The sequence below is a fragment of the Amblyomma americanum genome, chromosome 1 (assembly GCF_052857255.1).
Source record: "Amblyomma americanum isolate KBUSLIRL-KWMA chromosome 1, ASM5285725v1, whole genome shotgun sequence".
Classification (NCBI taxonomy): Eukaryota; Metazoa; Arthropoda; class Arachnida; order Ixodida; family Ixodidae; genus Amblyomma; species Amblyomma americanum.
The window spans coordinates 281,415,073-281,430,218 of record NC_135497.1 but is presented as its reverse complement, the minus strand read 5'-3'; the positions used below and the strand labels follow the sequence as shown (position 1 = coordinate 281,430,218).

Here is a 15,146-nt window from a genome sequence, read left to right as displayed (position 1 = left end):
TCAAACACCAAACTCAGTTTGTGCCTTGTACTGTTGGTGTGGTGTATAAGATTCCGCTCAGCTGTGGGTCTGTGTGCATAGGCCAGACAGGGCGCTGTCTCAATGACAGGCTCAAAGAGCATGCCAATTCTCTGGGCGCAAGTGGCGGCTCGAACCTGTCTTTGCATTGCCACAAATGCGAACACTATACTGACAGGAATAAGAAGAAGAAACAGCAGTGCCGTCCTTTCCTCCGTTCCACTGTTGTTATCGGGCGAGCTTGCGATAGGATGGCCCGGGAAATTGTAGAGGCCCTTAAAATTAGCACCACGGAAGGCTGCGTGAATAAGGTTTCGGTGGCCCTTCTCAAAAAAGAACTCGCCTTTCTCCGCAATAGGTAACCTGCTTTTGTTGTTCAAATCCGATCAGTTCTGATAAGATTCTGCATGTGCCTATTCTTGATGCAATTTTTACTGTATCTATGAGCGTGCTCTTTTCTTCCCACACGGGATGTTCTGAATTTTGTACGCTTGCGCCCTCTCTGCTTCCTAAGGCGGTGTAGCATTTCTGAAAATACAGTTGCAAGTTTGCGCTCGTGTGTGTGTGTGCGTGTTTCTCCCTCCCGTCCTGTGTTATTCTGCGCAAAGTTGTTATGTCTTCCCTTATGGCGCGCTTGAGCTGTCCGCCGATTAGAGAGACAGATACTGGGCCATTTCCTTTCCACAAAAATCAATTCCCCAAATTACTTCTCTTAGCGCGCGGTTCGGGTGTCCAACGATATATGAGACAGATACTGCGCCATTTCCTTTCCCCCAAAACCAATTATTATTATTATTAAATTACCCTTGCCCCAAAAACTGACACTGGTGCTGGTATAACACTCTAGTTTTATCTGGAGTGCTTTAAAATTTATCTTGATGCATCATGTCGAGGACGTTACATACATTCCTTTGTTTTTCTTTTCGCACTGCGCGCTCTCGCAGACATAGATGACTAAACCCCTGATCACACCGTCCGCGAAGCCAAGGCGTGACGTCACCATCGGGTCGTACCTGCCGCACGAGAAGGAGCCCTACTTCACCACCATGAAGATTCCCGTCGACAGACTCAACAAACCCGATGGAATCGCCAAGGTTAGAGCAGTTTCGGCTACTAATCAAAACACCAGTCCCCAGCTCCCAGATCTTTCATGTGGTGAGCGCTCTCTCTTAAAACGGCCGAGCGCACCTGCGGCAAGTGCTACCATGCTGCAACTTACTGTAGGTATGACTCGTTGGTAACTGTACACCGAGGAGTGGCACCAGGGGTGCCTCACGTCTTGTCTGCTTTGATGTCTCTTTGTTTTTACCTTAAGAAGAAATCATGTAAACGGAAAGTCCGAACCGAAGACAAGTGATGTTTTGAATAAGCGCGAGAAAATAGCTCATCAGAACATGCAGCTCCAAACTTTATTGTGCGCACCGCTCTTGAAGACGCTTTATGCGGTGCACAGTGCACAAAAGTTACGGGGTTCGTGAGGAAACACGTGAATGGTGCGTGTTAATCGCTTTGAAGAAGAAGCCCCCTTCGGCCCTTGGAATCCGGAGTCGCGGGCTGCTAGAGCAGCAGCAGGCTCGAAGTATCCGCAGTTGACGTTGGCAGCTAAAGAAGATACCCGGAATGTGAACCCGGTTCACTCGTGTGTTTCCGCGCGCCTGCAGAAAGAGCAAGAGACGGCGAACCAGGTGGTGTCCGGCAGCAACTCGCCGTGCTTCGACCTGCCGGCATCGGTAGCTGTCAGCGGAGGCAGCGGCGGTCGCAGCACACCGGGCGCTGACGGCCCTAAGATTGTGCACAACGTGTACAACTCGCCCATCCACGTCTACTCGACCCATAACGTCGCCGACACGCTGACCGCGCAGGCAGGCGTCAAGCTCGGCCAGGGCAACCTCCTACCGTAAGTGCGCGTCTTAGCGGTGGGAAACGCGACCGTCACATTGATAAATATATACTGGGTCAAAGACGTTTCTCTTCGTCGCGACTTATAAAGAATGCACTGAGGTCGAAGCAAACGACGTGTTCACCTCACCCAATCAGGTGAGAGAAACCTTAGTTCGTGCTGATCATTTCCAACGCCGCATTAAAGATGCGAAATAGGTCATGTCAAGATAGATTTTTGCAGCCTACTCGAGGCCGGTCGTCCTCCATGTACATACAATGTCTAGACGGTGTCTTCTTAGGCGCTGCGCAGTGACATATCGACATATGCGTGCGTTTGGATGTGCTGTTGTATGTTAGGGAAAGAGAGAGTGTATCTGGAGGAAGAGCAATGCTGGCACTATGAGGAAGGCCCCAGGGAAAAGGAGTCAGGATAAGGACCACTTTATGCTTGAGAGCACCCCACCGCTCCCTGTTAACTTAGGCAGTCTCCTAGCTACTTCCCCGGAGTCTATAGCGTTACCCCTCTCGCATCCGTTGCTTCTGTCTTGACCAATGAAAGCGCTGATGTCGCTGAAGACTCCGTTTAGCCGGGATCATAAATCATTTGCTGTTCATAAATTAGCGGCGCTTAATTTCCACCTTGCACTTATCGACAGGCCACGCGAAAAAAATGAGAACAGATATTTATTTTAGAGCTGCACAGAACTTTAGTTTCAAGGTGACGTGCTTTGTAATGTCTCGGTTATTTACTGGAGACGTATATCAAAGAGAGATGCTCGCATTAGGAAGCCTTCATTTCCAAGCCGGAGATTATGAGATCGATATTGATTGGAAATCAGAACGCTCCGCGTCATATTAGTTGCATGAGATATAAAATATATTGAACTTTTGTAATCCTTTTTTTCAGTGCTTTTGCTATTCAGAGTGATGCGTTTATGCAGTTTGTAGAAATACTGCATTATGCCTGGCTTTTGATGTGCTGCATTGGGTGTGCGTATTAGACGGTTGCGTAGAGAGAGAGATATACACTCCCTGTAGGATAAAGACGAACATGCAAGCTACTGAAGCCAACTGAAACGGTTGCTCCCATTACAAAACTAGCCAAACTGTTTTAACTCAGTACGAAGTGAAGATGTAAAAAGGCAACGGTTGTATTAAAAAATGCTTCAAGTGATTCTAGAATTGAATACACAACGGAAGGCTACGCGGCCGCTGCAGAAGTACAGTTGCAAGACCACTAGTAATAAAACAGACTAAGAGCTAACCATGAACTTGGAGTCTATCCTTTTCCAGCCCTAAATTTTCAGGTCGATGTTTCGTCGCGCGTGACCATGCGAAGTGAGAGCTTCCAAAAGTATAAATCGCTAGAAATTCAAACAACGCAAATAAAGCTCGCCAAACTTCATACGAGGTAACACTTGAAACAACTGGAAAGACTGCGACAACTTTAGGGGTGAAATTTTGTCTGTAACATTAACCAAGATTGCGCGAAAGAAGTTTAGCTGACCCTTCACTCGAATATAACTTCCGGTGCAGAAAGTACAGTGACAACACAGCATGGTAGGCAACTTCCGGCCTCACAATCAAACTTGTGTGCGAGAGGAATTACCGTGTGGGGAAAGCGACAGCATATACGCAACGAACACGTACGCAGGTCAGCCAGTCTGGAACAGACATTTATGACAAGGTTCCGTCGAAAGCGCCGTTTTTAGTTTTCCGTTTACCGAAGACGATGGATTGGCTTAAAGTTCCTAGGTCACAGGATCTGCTTTTGAGCTGTACATTCAAGTAACTGTGGCGCGTATAAAGCTAACAAGGCCAGCAGGGATACAGATGAGGCTTTTTTTCGCCCTCTATGAGATTCTTAGGTTCGGGGCTACCGTAAAAGCCCTATTGCAAGGTTCAGAAGCAGATCCTGTGGCTTGGGAACTTTAGATCAAGCCTGTACATCTAGAGTACGCACATGCGGTCTTGAAAAATGCCACCTGATTGATGGGACCACTTCCTGTAGCAACCTAACAGCGTAAAACTTCACGCCTAGAACTTAAACCTCAGCCGAAACGGCCGGAAAGAATTATTTCATAATCCATCAAATAGGCTGTTTCAGTTGGCACCGTTTGCGACCTGCCGAAAATCAATCACTGTAGGTAGTTTGTGGTAGAGAACGGCTGCCTTCTGTCCCTCTCTGTGCGTTCCTATGCCTGCATATTGCGTGTTGTCTGAGCAGCTCCAAGTTCCCGCGTCGTGTAGCAAGAACGCTGCGCCGACGTCAAACGTGCGCACACTGTTGTAAATGGCGCGGCGAACATTTTGGGTCCGCAAAAGACGAAGGCAACGAGCAGATCCAGTAGCGTAAGGCTCCCTACCACGTGTCAATATTCAGGGCAGCAGCATAGTCGTATTCAGGGGTAAACTCTACATGGAACGTACAGTTTCATACATTAGCAGCGAGGCCATGCTCGGCATGCTTCGTAGCAGTACCTATACTGTGGACACCCGTTGCGAGAAATGCGAGATTTACAGTGCAGCCGAAACTCCAGTCATTAGAGTAACTACAAACGTTTGTGATCAACTGAAGTTAGGTTCGGATGGGCAGGCATATCTACACACGCAGCGGCCACAGGTTAGGTATATAATTTTCACCCACAGTTCACTAAATCTCTCCAATGAATGTAGTTGGGGATTCAGATAAAGCAAAGACAGGTCCGTTGTTTTCGACGGGTAGCACACACTTCCAAAAATGAAATGAAAGAAAAACACGCGCGAAGAAAATGAATACATGCAGCCTAGATGCGTCGCAGTCGTTTTAAAGCGATTTTTACTGTGCATCAATCCGATGATCTTTGCAGCTAGCTAAAGGAGAATTTTGGCATCTTGAACTTTAACCGAAATAACTGTAGAAAAGTTGATGCACTGTGACTAGAAGTTCTAGGTATAGGCTCAGTCAGATAAACACAAAGGAAGCACATATGCACTCTTTCCAACTCTACAAGATTCACTGGAAGTTCAGATTTATAACAAGTTTGCACGACCTTCCGTGTCCACCGGCTAGCGCAGTTTTTCTTTGCATTTTGTTATTTTCTTTTTTTGCGCCAGTCGGTCACAAGTGTGCACTGTTAAACTGTCTCAGGTCTGTTCGTTTCCAACAAACAGGCAAACTAGCCTTGCCACTATTCTGAAGGAAGGAAGCGATATTAACTGCAAGCACAATGGTCAGGTCTGTACTCGCTCCCAGCGCAGTATCGCCTGCAATCATTCATCATGCTTGCACTTAATACGTACACTTTTGTGCAAGTCTCCGCATGTCCATTGACACCCATACGCGTCATGTTTGCCTGCTCTTAAAGGAAACATGAAACACTCTCTCAAGCTTCGAAGATTTGTCGGATGACAGTCGCCCCACCGTAAGTCTTGCACGACGCTCTTCACGCCGTTCCCTCACGAAGCAAATACCACTCAGACATTTTCACACCAGAAAAGGTTCCCAGAAAGCTTACGGGCACAAAACCCGCGCAAACAATTTTACTTAACTAATCTACCAATTCAAACTATTCATGTACACAGCTCCCGCTGTACCAAAATCAATACAGTAATGTTAAGTTGAATTAGTACGCGGAAAAGATACTGCTTATCTATTTGCTATGAATTTCCGCCGGCAATACTGCTTGAGTATCATGCCTGGAACACTTAATTTTTTAATTCTTTTAAGCTTGGCTAGTGATACGTGGGGCACCCTGTTCTAAAAGCGCCTTCGTTGAGTAAAACCGCAGTTGAAAGTCAGGCATTGCTTTTCATTCCGCGCTTCGTATTCTACTCGTTTTTCAGGCTGAGAAGGGCACAAGCGCGCGCCTTACAGGATTGTACAGGTTACTAGGCCATTTATTTTGGCATTATACGAGTTTGTGTGGGCCACGCCCACTGTTTGCATTAGAGCGTTCTCAGGCAGTTCTCAACATGCGTTATGTACAGCGCCGTCGTCACTGTGTGCGTCCAATGCGTCCAAGCTATAGCTTCTGGCGGGGAAAAAAATACTAAACCATGCTGACCATTTAGAGAGGTAAAGTGGTCAGCAGCTGAGCAAGGAGCTGATCTCTTGAAACGCAAGTCCCGCACTCTACGGTGTTTAGTTCCGGAGTATGATTCGAAGCGGCTCAGTTACCATCAACCAGCGAGGTGCTGGCAGAGGGGGGTGGGGAGCGGCAAAAGCTCTGGAGCGTTTTCGTCTCGTTTTTTATTCACAAATTTGTCAAAGCATTTACTGCACGTTTTCTTGAGCCTCCTCTTCTTTTATGCCAAATATCGCAGCCATGCGGCGTTTTATTTCAGCGGTAAAGTTGAGCTTTTCTTTTCGTGATCTCGGTTAAGGCGATTTATTTGAGCGACCCAGCGTTAGTGGCGCCACGCAATACCCGCACGTAGATGATCACTTTGCGCTCGCTACGAGAGAAGGTTCCAGTTTTTATTTCGCCCGTTCCAGGCACTTCGTTAACGGTAAAAAAACTACCTTTTCATCCCCGTCTCTGGCATTGTTGCCCCTAAAAGAGTATAACCAACTCACCTTTTTAGCTATAGTATATACAGAGAGGAAGGTCCAGGAAACATATCATTACGAACTAAAAATGTCGTAATATTCGCCGGAGTTGTTCTTTATTCCTGCTAGCTCGACAGCCCGCGTACATCTATCACAGCTAAACCACCAACACACGAGCAGATGCGCACCGCGCGCCTGAGGCGTCTGCGGTACTGATATATGTCGGAAAACGGCGTTTTGCACCCGTCACCGCCAGCAGATGCTAAGACGGCACGGGGTGCACGTGCTACTGGGCGGGGACTACACGGCACAGTTCGCACACACCGTGACGCTCTTCCGCTGTACATGGTAGCGAAAGAAGAAGACTGCTTTACAGGCAGCTATTTTTCCCTCTCTCGTGTTTCGGAGTACAAATGCCAGTGCCAAGCTCGCGGCTGCTCGCGCCACCAGCCGTACGCGATGTCCTGCGGACTGAAAGATGCGTGAACGGACACTGACGCATTAGTCCCCCGTATTTTCACTTTCAGCACTTGCGAGGTGTGTATAATACATGAAGGCATTATAGAAGGCCCTCTTCAATCTTCGGGAGCGATGTGTTTGTGCCCCCACATAAAAAAAGAAAGTAAACGCGCGAGCAGCTATCGATAGCAACTAACTCGAAACAGTACTGCCGTACTCTTTCGACCACGACTGACTCGCGACGCTTCGCAACGTGAGCGCCGAGCTGTTCCGCCGCGCGCGTATTACCGTAGACACGCGGAGGGGAGTGGTAACGCGTGTGGGCGTGTGCATGAAGACGTCGCTAAGCGCAATCTTCGCCGCAGACGTTGGCGCAAAGACGATAGCTGTCTGTGCAAGAAAAGCACAGACTTGAACGTAATGGGTCAGCTAGAATGCCACAGTAGAATCACAGTCGCACGGTAAGGAAATAGCGCTCGTGCGCATGCTCCGTACTTATCACGTCCAGTACGAATGATGAAACAACAATCCAAGCAGACCTCCAAGCTGCCGAATGTAACTGCGCTCTAGTCCTGACACGACAAGACGGACATAGACATTCACCGCTGACTATATATGTCCAGGCAACGCGCAATCTATGTTTTGCCGCATAAGCCACATCTATAGTTCGCAGCCGCGGTTAACTGAACATCTTTGCATGTTTGTGCAGCTTGACGGTGTCGCCGCTATTGCTGTTACTGTAGTGGAATATGTATACGCGCTGTGTTACGCGCTTCCTGCGTCACAGATCTCATGTATACGCTGCACTTGGTGACACTGTATACAGTACAAGTCACCGATGCAAGGTCAGCGGCAGCTAAGGAGTAATAAGGCTGCCTTGAAAAAAGAAATGCGAGGAGTGACTTTTTCAAGACAATTATTTCCAGTATGCAAATAATTGAGTGCAGACTAGTTGGAAAAGTCTAGAACAGGCTGGATGAACAGGTTGTTTGCCTCATTGTCACAGAGTGCAGCCGCACGCTTACCAGCCTGAACATCGATATATACTCCGGGCTCAAATTCATAGCAGGGCCCCTTGAACACCAAATTCAGAACTCAGCGATGTGACGAGGTTTCTTCCACTAGCTCTGACGTTGAGACAAGACCACCAGGGGAAAACAACTGACCAAGCAAATTCCACTTGCAGCAGTCTTACTTGCAGGGCGGTTGCCAGCAAGCTACCGTGAGGTATGCTTTAAAGCGTCTGGTGTTTATATGTACATATACTGAGACAAAACAGAGAACGACTACGCGCATGAGAGGTCCCCTGTTTTCTTGAGAAAGACATTGAGCCCTGGGTATGCAGCTAAAGTTGGTCACCGAGACCATTCGGCAAATATATACTATATCAGTTCAAAACTGTCAAAAGCGAATTAAGCAGTTATTTGAGAAGGAAAAAAAGCAGTGCCTTACAAACCCCTTTGCAGAGTGTGAAGAACAAGTTCGCATCAAAGGTAGCTTCGAAAGCCGGTCGCAAACTCGATTTTCCGTTAATATATGACAATTGGCAATTAACGGGATCTTTTAAGTCGGCCTCTTCGCAAGATTTTTCCAAACACAAGCTTTTGTTTCTAAGAGGTAACAAAACGCACCAGTAAAACTGAGCTGGGCCTCGCGTCACCTTACGATGAGGGGTGGTCATGAGGAGAGGAAAGGAGCGGTAAATGTCGCGCGAAGCGCGAAAACAGCGCACGTTTGGCACTCGAGATCGGTCGTACTTAGCACTGCAAAGAGTGCGGAGAGGCACGTGTCCTTGCATTCTTTCAGTAGCCTCTTCCAGGATTCGCGGACGTGCGTGCGAATTTTTCCTTTCGATCACTGAGGGCAAGCTACAGGAAAATGGGGTGGAAGAACAGCAGCTGGCGACCGTCCACAGTTTACGAAGATCAAGCTGGTGTCTCGTCCTTTCGGTCTCGAGGAATGAAAGCCAGAGTGCCATCAGGCAATGAAATCTCATGGCCGGAAAAAATCCTTTGTGGAGAAGCCAACAGCCTGCAAATGGTCCGTTCCTAAACTTCGCCGTATCAATGAACTGGCGATTTATGCTGCTGGCATTACTAGCCAGACCTTTGGCGGGAAATATATATACATATATAGCAGACAAAGCAAATGAAAATAAGGCGCTCGTTTGACAAACATATGAAGGAAGATATATATATATATATATATATATATATATATATATATATATATATATATATATATATATATATATATATATATATATATATATATATATATATATATATATATATATATATATATATATATATATATATATATTATATTTATATATATATTATTTATTTATTTATTAGTTACCTGCATCGCCCCGCAGGGCATTACAGCAGGGGGGGTACAGACTTCATTTATAGGTATAAAGCAATTATTGCAGTGCATGGAAAAATGCTTCGTTAGATGTAATACATACAATGCTCGATGGCAAACTGTTCCAGTCTCGAACAGTTCTAACAAAAAAAGAATAACGCAAGACGTCACCCTTGCAAGAAAATTCTCTGACCTTCAAGCAGTGGTCCAGTCGCTTTGATATATAATGAGGGGCCTGGATATATTGTTCGCGGTTTATGCCAGTGTTTGAATAATAAATCTCATGGAAAAATTTCAATGTTATGTACCTTCTACGGTCCTTCAACTCTTGCCAGTTAAGTTTTCGTTTGCTTTCCGTCATACTAACTTGCCAATTATAATTACCAAGAACAAATCTAACTGCCCTATTCTGAATTTTCTCTAATTTTCCTACACACTCAGATGTGTGTGGGTCCCAGCAAACACATCCATATTCAAGTATGGAGCGTACATAACTGAAATACAGCTGTGTTTTTAAGTTACTTGGTAAATGGCTAAAATTCCGCCGTAGAAAACCCAAACGTGACGCTGCCTTATTCGCAATATAATTAATGTGCTTATTCCATCGTAAGTCCGATGTAAAAAAGACGCCTAGATATTTAAATGCCTTGCTTATGTTGAGAGTAAGGTCATTAATTCTATACCTATACGGATGATTAGCACGTTTTCTTGTGAAGGTGACGTGAACAGTTTTGTTTATATTTAAGGACATGTCCCAACGTACACACCAGTCTGCCACAGTATCTAAATCAGTTTGCAGGATTTGTGAATCAGAAGTGGAATTTACTACTCTGTAAACAACACAATCATCGGCAAACATCCTGAATGAAGACTGTATGCCAACTGAAATATCAATAATATACAGCAAAAACAAAAGTGGTCCCAATACTGAGCCTTGGGGAACTCCCGACGTAACTGGTGCATACTGTGAAGAAATACCGTTCAGAACAACAGCCTGCCTTCGTAACGACAGATATTCTGCAATCCACGCAATTACTTTACAATTCAGGTTATATGCTTTCAATTTGGAGAGAAGAAGACTGGGCGCGACAACATCAAATGCCTTGCGGAAATCCAAGAAAACGCAGTACACAATTTGTTGCTTATCGATTGCCGATGCCAAATCATGAACGAACTCCACCAGCTGCGTACTGCAGGAAAATCCACGCCTGAAACCATGTTGACTAGTGCATAAGAGATTGTGTTTGGTGAGATGGGCCATAACGCAACTATATATTACATGCTCCATAATTTTACAGGTTATGCTGGTTAAGGAAACGGGTCTGTAGTTCTGAATGGAGTTTCGCATACCACTCTTATGAATGGGCACGACACGCGCTACCTTCCAATCAGCAGGCAAGTCGGTTTCATTAGGAGACTTCTGGAACAGCCGGGTGAAATACAGACATAATGTATCCGCACAATTCCTTAAAATTGCGGCAGGAATGTCATCAGGGCCACAAGCCTTAGCCTGATTCAAATCCTTCAATAATTTACGCACACCGTTAACACAAAAAGTAACTTCCGGCATGCAATCTATTTCAAGAGGTAATGCAAAACAGACAGAACGTGAACTAGGTGGCAAAAACACAGATGAAAAATAACGGCTAAACATTTCAACTTTAGCCTCATCATCATAGATGATTAACTCATCATTTTTCAGAGCAGGTACTGAGCTGTCATCTTTACCATTACGCTTCACATATCTCCAAAATTCTTTGGTATCTCTGACAAGTTTCTCTCCTAAATTCGAAAAATACAAGTCTTTAGCGATGTGAGACTTCATTACTATTTAATTTTTATGATACATATTTTAATGTTCCTATACGTTTTAATATTCCTATTGTCTTCTCCTTAGAAACAGTGGGCGCATGTATGCGCATTAACCACCATGACGTGGTTTTCTGCGCATGCTACCGCCTTCGTCTGCCCCTTGTCCATTTTAAACCAATCTTCATGATGTATTAAATAATATCGTCATCAGATTCCCAAATTCACCTATATTCCTGCTGGGTGATTTTAATTACCCTTAAATAAGTTGGTCCGCCCCCGTTCCGTTTGCCTCAGACCAGTCATCTGAAACCACAGCGTTTCTAAACGTGTGCGCTGATTTCAACTTCTCGCAAATCATAACGCACCCAACCCTAACCACCCCGACTAGTTCCAGTATCCTAGACTTATTTTTGGCTACTTCCCCCGATGTTGTTCATTCACTCACTTTTATACCGGGTCTCAGCGACCACAGTATTATTCTTTTCTCATCTGCAGGAACCGTGAGTCGCCCCACGCCAGCACCAAACTTCATAAGAAATTACAAGAAAGCAGACTTTGCTACGATAGAGAACTCGGAACATTTTTGGATGAATACCTACCGAATTTTTTTGCACGTAGTCTCGAGGAAAACTGGTCTTTGTTAAAAAGAAAGTCATTTCGTTAACAGACAAATACATACCCCAACGTATCATATCGGGTAAGCAGCGATCCCTGTGGTTCAACATTTCCTTAAAACGGCTACTAAATAAAGAGAATAGATTGTTTCGCAAGGCAAAATTTATCAGTAGGCACGATGACTCGGCTGTCTATCAGATAGCTAACTCTCTATACAGGAGTGCTATGAAGAGCGATAAACAACAATTTTTTCAAGAGGCTTTGCCTCCTTTACTGATTACAGACTCTTAAAAATTCTGGAACATTATTAGAGGCTCAAAATTCAACATGATAACTTTATCCAATGAAAATGGTGTTATTCCCAGTGAAAAATGTTGCGATGCGCTTAATGAAGTATTTTCAAATATCTTTTTGCGACAGGTGACCAGTGTGCGTGGGATAGACGAGACGCGGAAAACGCTAAGGCGCCCGTGTACTGTGCGATGTCAGTGCACGTTAAAGATCCCCAGGTGGTCGAAATTATTCCGGAGCCCTCCACTACGGACCTATTTGTTCCTCTCTTCTTTCACTCCCTCCTTTATCCCTTCCCTTACGGCGCGGTTCAGGTGTCCAACGATATATGAGACAGATACTGCGCCATTTCCTTTCCACCAAAAACCAATTATTATTAATATTTTGCGACTGCAGTCTGTTCCCTGTCTGTTATTGATGACATGAATTTTCCTCCAATGGGCCCTTTACATATTGACTTTGTCGGTGTGCAAAACTTAATTAAGGACTTAAAACAGTCTTCGTCCTCGGGTGAAGGTGGTAATAATTCGAAGTTGTTGAAGAGTATCGATGTATACTCATCCATAATCCTCTCTAACCTGTTTACTCAATCTTTTAATTCTTCTGTGTTACCAAACAATTGGAAGGTGGGCAAGGTGGTACCGTTATTCAAGCCCGGTGACGCGCTTTCATGCACTAACTACAGGCCAATTTCCTTAACTGGCGTTCCATGCAAAATCTTTGAACATATAATCTATTCCAATCGGGTTAATTTTCTTGAAAATAACTCATTCTTTACGCCACATGAGCATGTGTTTCGCAAATCGTTTTCATGTGAGACAAAGCTCATATCTTTCATTGATGACCTTCTTGCTGCCATAGACTCTGGATCCTACATCGACTGCATATTTCTAGATTTCTCTAAAGCGTTTGACCTTGTTAACCATCAATTACTTTGTTTGAAGCTTAGCAGGCTTGACATTGATCCCAGCCTTTTATCATGGATCGAAAATTTTCTTGTCAGCAGAACACAGTTTGTTCATGCCAAGAACTCTGATTCAACTCCTTCTCCAGTTTACTCCGGCGCACCCAGGGTTCTGTGCTGGGACCATTACTTTTCCTTATCTACATTAATGACTTGCCTGACCATATTAACTATTCTATTAGATTGTTCGCAGATGACTGTATAATTTACAGAACGATTTATTCTATCTCTGTCTTCGCCCAACTTCAGTCCGACATTAACAGCATATCCGGCTGGTGTAACACCTGGGACATGCTCCCTAACCCTAATAAGCGCAAAGCAATGCGAATTTCCCGGAACCCGCCTCCTGTTTCCACTGACCTTTTTACTACCAGAACGATGACCTTTCCCTAGAACACGTAACGTCTTACAAATACCTTGGTGTTTACATAACCAACGATCTGTCCTGGCAAACACATACTAAATTCATTTGCAGCAATGCCAATCGCATGATTGGATATTTAAGGCAAAATTTTACTATGGCACCGTCCGCTCTGAAACTTCTACTCTATAAATCACTCGCACGCCAAAAAGTGGAATATGCAGGCTCGGTGTGGGATCCTGGTCTCGAATGTAACACTCAACCGTTCGTGTCTGTGCAAAATAGCTGTGCAAGATTCATACTTCACAACTATTCTCGTTTATGTAGTGTATCAAACATGAAAGCCACTTTGAACCTTCCATTTCTTTCCTTACGAAGAAAAGTGTCGCGCTTATCTCTCTTTCACAAAATTTATCATCACAATCGCCATCTTAAAGAAGCTCTTCTCTCTGAACCTGAATACATTTCACCCCGTAGAGACCACAATCATAATGTTGGCATCCCGTTTTGTCGCGTGAACGCGTATTTCCACTCATTTATTCCTAAAACAAGCAATGAAGTAAACCACCTGTCCACCTCAATCGCCAAAATTACCGACTCTGTTTTGTTCAAATATGCTCTCAAAGAATAGGCTTACTCCCAGTAACTTGCATTTTACCGCGTTATTTTTGTTGTTTCAATTTTTTGTCTGTGTATTGCCGCAATTTCGGTGTTATAATTACACACATACAGATATTTTTCATAAATTCCACACCCTTTTGTAATGCTTCCAGGGGCCTTGGAGGCATTGAAATGAATAAATATGCATAATCTCGACAGGAAAATTCTTCCCACCTCCGTACTCTTGGTGACCATCAAATCATTAGCCCAGTCCCTAAAGGCTACTTAGTAGGAATGAGTAGAAGCAGTGCTTGCTGTGTGGTACAGGCCCGTTTTATGCTTACAACCACCCGTGCTTCGTGTGGGCGTCGAGCACACTCGAAACCGAACTGTGCTCAGTGCTCGCAAAGCGGCGCTGGAATAAAGATGTACAAGATGGTGACCCACGCTTCGGACTCATTTAGCGCAGGCACCACGGCCAATGCGCCAAGAACGTCGCGATCGTCCGTTTGTCTGCGACTGTCGGCACCCTCTGCCGATATCGGAGCGGCGCTCACAAAGCACGCGCGGTCGTAAGCACGACACGGGTCCTGCGTACCTGCCTGCCATGCCAGCCGTGCCACTGGATGTCCCGAGCAACTAACCAGTCGTGAAGTGTTTTTATCGACCTGTCCTTCCTGGGCGGCAAACACCACTAGATGAGGGAGCGCCAGCCCTCAGCAGCAGCAGCACTCACGGCGCAGCGTGGGCAGCGCGGGTAGCGGCGTTTGAATGGCCCGGCCTGGCACCAAACTGGCCAGCGCAGCCATCACCTTGTCGCCCACCTAACAGATGATCGACGGCGAGGAGTGGCGCGACATTCGCAAAAGCGACCTCCAGGAACACCGGCCCGTCCAAAACCAGCTGTATGCCGTGCAGCCAGACTGCGACAACGCCATTAACGCGTTTGGAGCCCCGAAAGGACGCATCCAGAAGCCTGACAGCTTCAAGACTGTCATGTCCACTGTAATGACACCAAAGCTGATCTAGAGACACTGCTCACGAATGCAGAAGTAAGCACCCGAGGCAAACTCGTGCTTGTGGGGCTGCAAGAAATGCAAGGTGCAGAACGCAGCCTTTTAAATGCGTTTAGTTCAAAAACGCATCGCCTGAATGAGGCGCGTGTTTACAAACGCGAGTTTGCCTATAGAATTTCTTCGTTGCTAATGACGCATCTATATCTCTGAAACCGTCCAAAGATGGCAGGG

At 45.4% G+C, this 15,146-nt stretch overlaps 1 pseudogene; it reads left to right on the top strand.

The window, feature by feature from the left end:
- Positions 1–968: 968 nt before the first annotated feature.
- On the top strand, positions 969–14,928 carry LOC144118387 (uncharacterized; annotated as a pseudogene).
- The last annotated feature ends 218 nt before the right edge of the window (positions 14,929–15,146 follow it).